We start from the raw sequence: 3,708 nt of genomic DNA, 5'->3' as shown, positions 1-3,708 counted from the left end.
GCGCATAACGTGACAAAAAAATTCTAAATATTCCATTACTGTACTTCGAAGCATGTCAACGGCTGTTTAAAATCAATTTTTATGCAATTTATCTCGTAGAAAAGCGATAATATTCCGACCGGGAATCTGCGTGTCTGTAAACAGAGGGAAAAACAGAAAGGCGGGGGCGGGCAGGTCCCGCGCCTAAGCCTTTTGTCTGCTGATAGACCACTTAACAAAAGCACTCGTGTGTTTCAGCCAGGGCTTTGAATTACGTCATTCAGGTTTTTCCGGGCTCTGAGAGCCCATTGGAGACGTGGGAAGTGTCACGTAACAGCAGAGATCCCTTGTAATAGATAGAGAGAATCAACAAGGGGAAGAAATGGTCAGACAGGGTACTTCCTGAACAGAATATTCTCATGTTTTGGCCTGCCAAATGAGTTCTGTTATACTCACAGACACCATTCAAACAGTTTTAGAAACTTTGGAGTGTTTTCTATCCAAAGCTAATAATTATATGCATATTCTAGTTTCTGGGCAGGACTAATAATCAGATTAAATCGGGTATGTTTTTATCCAGCCGTGAAAGTACTGCCCCCTATCCATAAGAGGTTATTAATAAGTGAATAAAGATTTAGTTCAAGTATAACTCTGACTTGTGTGATAAGTTTGTCTCTCCGCATTTGATAGTAAAGAAATTAACCACCACATATGATCACCTGTTACTAACGATCCTCAGCAACAACCACACGGCCGGGATGACATTTACAGAGGAACAAAATGAAGGTAAAAGAAACAATGCAATTAAATGGAATGATAATGTAGTCTATACCATCTGAAGGGAACTAACAGTACATTGGCAGTGTAATATGTTTGGTTATTAGGCCTACTGACGGTTGATACTGATAGTGGCTAATATTTAACAGGAAAGATATAGGAGACAGAGCATGTCGGGGTAGCCTACACAGCAAAAATTGGAGTGTTGAAATTTCAGGGTTAAACATTTCCGAGTTGATTTTCACTCCCAGAGTGTAATTTTAACACATTCTGATTTAAATGGTGTTCAGTGTTGGAGTTATTTGACAGAGTTGATCCGGTCAGTGTTAACCCAACTCCGCAGAGATGTAATTAAGCTCCGCCCATGCATTTCACTTCGTCGGTTGGAGACAGAGGAGACAAGTCGGCGCCATTTTCTCCCTCCCATGCAGTACTACACGGTAAGTGCAATTAACTCAAACTTACTGAAACAATTATAAATTGATGCGGAGAATTTCAGTATGAACAATGAAACATCTACAGAGAATATATGCCTAACAAAACCGTGTTTGTTGCCAGGTCTGAGCAGCAAATTTGTCCTGGTGATTAGCTAGCTAGAAGTGTATGGTAAGCTAGCTAACAGTTTGTTACTTAAACCGTCTCCAACTTTATCAATGATGATTTATTGAGAGGAAAAACAAAGCGTTATGTTTTTTTACTGTATAAAATCTTGTTTGAGGCTGGAGCTAACGTCTTTTTCCCCCCTTCACTTTGAACATCAAAGGGGCCGCAAACAACACGTCCCAACATGCAGACGGTGTTTCACGTGTTGTCTGTGTGACCAGCGTACACTGTATTTGGTGACCCATCAGATTCTATGACCTGCAGTGTTGGAAAAAGTACTCAGATCATTTACTTAATTAAAGTATATAAGTATTACCAGTTAATTGTACTGAAATTACTAAGTTAAAGCTAAAGTACAAAATTAGCAGAAAATCACATTTTTTCACTCTGAGTCTCTAGAAAAGCTATTTATCACCATGTTTTGTATTGTAATGTTTTTTATTAGTTGATTGAAGCTGTGCTAAGAGGCAAGTCTGGGGGTGAAGAAGTACTACAGGAGTACCAAACAACAGAAACCCTAACAGATGCTGCAAGAAGAAAAATGGTTAACATCCTGGTGGCTCACATGATTGACAATCATGGGTATGTTTGTTTCACATTGTTTTTATTTGTACCAGATAACTGCATGGCCATTGCATAAATGTACTAATTTAATATCTCCTCTCAGGCACCGCCCCACTAAAGCAATCAGAGAAGATTATGCGCGTGGGATAGTGATGTTGTTCCCTTCCCTCAAGGATCCATACTCCAAGAAGGGCTATGTAATAGGCATTATTATTGTTAACTCTTTCATGTCATGTTGTGACACAAAACTGTGTGGATGACATTGATATTTGAATTCCGTGAGATTTCTCATGAGCCTGGTATGACAACGCATTTATTTTCTTTTTTCCATTTCAGGAACACTTCTATGATGCTGCAAGCAGCACAGGATACATTTCTTGCCGTCTGAAAACAGTCCAGAGGAAGATTCGTCGAGGATCTGCACTGCCACCAAATAGCCCAATTGACTTTTCTCCAGGGGGCCCAAATTTCCAAAGGACTGTTAATGTTGAAAGGCAGCTTGATGGTGATGCTTGCCAAGAGGCCATGTCTTTGCGCAACCATACCACAGACAATTCCCTGATTTTTCCAGAAGATGAGAGAGACCTTTCAGCACCGTCAGAAGCTCGTTAATGACCCAGGCAGAAGTGTTCATATCCTCTCCAGCTTCCCAAGATTCCTGGATACAAAAGGATTGGTACGTTTGGGATGAGATGTTTAGAATGGCTTGAAATTTGAAAGTATTTCCTGAAGTAGTAGTAGTTTAATATCTTCTTTCTTAAAGGTGGACCAAGACTTCACTCTCCTATTTGATGGCGACACATCCTCCAGGCTTCTTCAGAAATGGGATTTGTTCTTCAAGCCAAATGTCATAAAAGAAGCTAAGCGGCTCACCTCAACACCAGAGTTGTGTCGCTTGGTGCAGTCAGCAGAAAGTCCCCCAGGAAGTGATCTTGATGAGCCAACAAGTGAGTTGTTTTTTTTTATTTTAATAAATTTGCTATAATTGCAATTAAATTATAACTGCAATAATATTTCATTTGTTTATTCTGTGTATCTCTGAACGTTGATCTGATTTTTGGGATAAATGTGACTAATAGATGGATGACTTTTTAAAACGTTCTCATAATGCCTCCCTGTTCTCATTCAAACTTTAAAAGTATTACATTTGAAGAGTTTTCAGTTAAATCTTGTGACTCTTTGTCCTCAGCCTACGACCAAGAAATGGCTTCCCTGTTGTTGCTGTTACATCTCCTTCCACCACCTCCAGGGGGACTGAAGTCTCCAAAAATTAGTGCATGTGATGCAGTTGAGAGACTTGTTGTCTTTCATAAGGTAATTATATTATTAACGTGATTATAATAATTTGTCACGTCACCTTCTTAGTCACATATGTAAATGAGGGTTGTTAAAAAGTGGATGGAATTGTAATTAAGTCTTCATTCCCATCTTGCACTAGCCAATGAAAAGCTGTTTGAATAATCACTTCTATAATGTAGTTTTCTCTGGCTGCACATTATTCTTGTGTCTAATTTTCAGTTTTCTGATCTCAACCCTAGTCATGCTGCAGTTTGGAGGAGCATCTCCGCAACCAGCAAAATCGGCAGCCGTACCTCCTCGCTGTTGGGCGTCAGAAGAGCAAGATTGAGAGCTTCTACATCACAATGGATAAGCGTCTCATCCCATGCAAGGCAAACCGTTTAATTCATTGAAGTATTTCCATGTTTGTAATAACTATTCATTTGATATCATGCATGATTTTCTTGAGGGTGTGGTTCAGTATGAGATCAAATTGCTTTTTGGATA

General features: G+C 39.4%; 1 long non-coding RNA gene across 1 annotated transcript; it reads left to right on the top strand.

Annotated features, from left to right (window-relative positions):
• Nucleotides 1–947: 947 nt before the first annotated feature.
• On the top strand, nucleotides 948–1,421 carry LOC115185797 (uncharacterized). The gene is made up of 2 exons (XR_003875401.1): nucleotides 948–1,196; nucleotides 1,315–1,421. It is a non-coding gene; the product is annotated as an uncharacterized LOC115185797 (long non-coding RNA).
• Nucleotides 1,422–3,708: the final 2,287 nt, after the last annotated feature.

This window comes from Salmo trutta, unplaced genomic scaffold (genome assembly GCF_901001165.1).
Source record: "Salmo trutta unplaced genomic scaffold, fSalTru1.1, whole genome shotgun sequence".
Classification (NCBI taxonomy): Eukaryota; Metazoa; Chordata; class Actinopteri; order Salmoniformes; family Salmonidae; genus Salmo; species Salmo trutta.
Note: the sequence above shows the minus strand (reverse complement) of the source record. Positions and strands in the feature narration are given on the sequence as shown.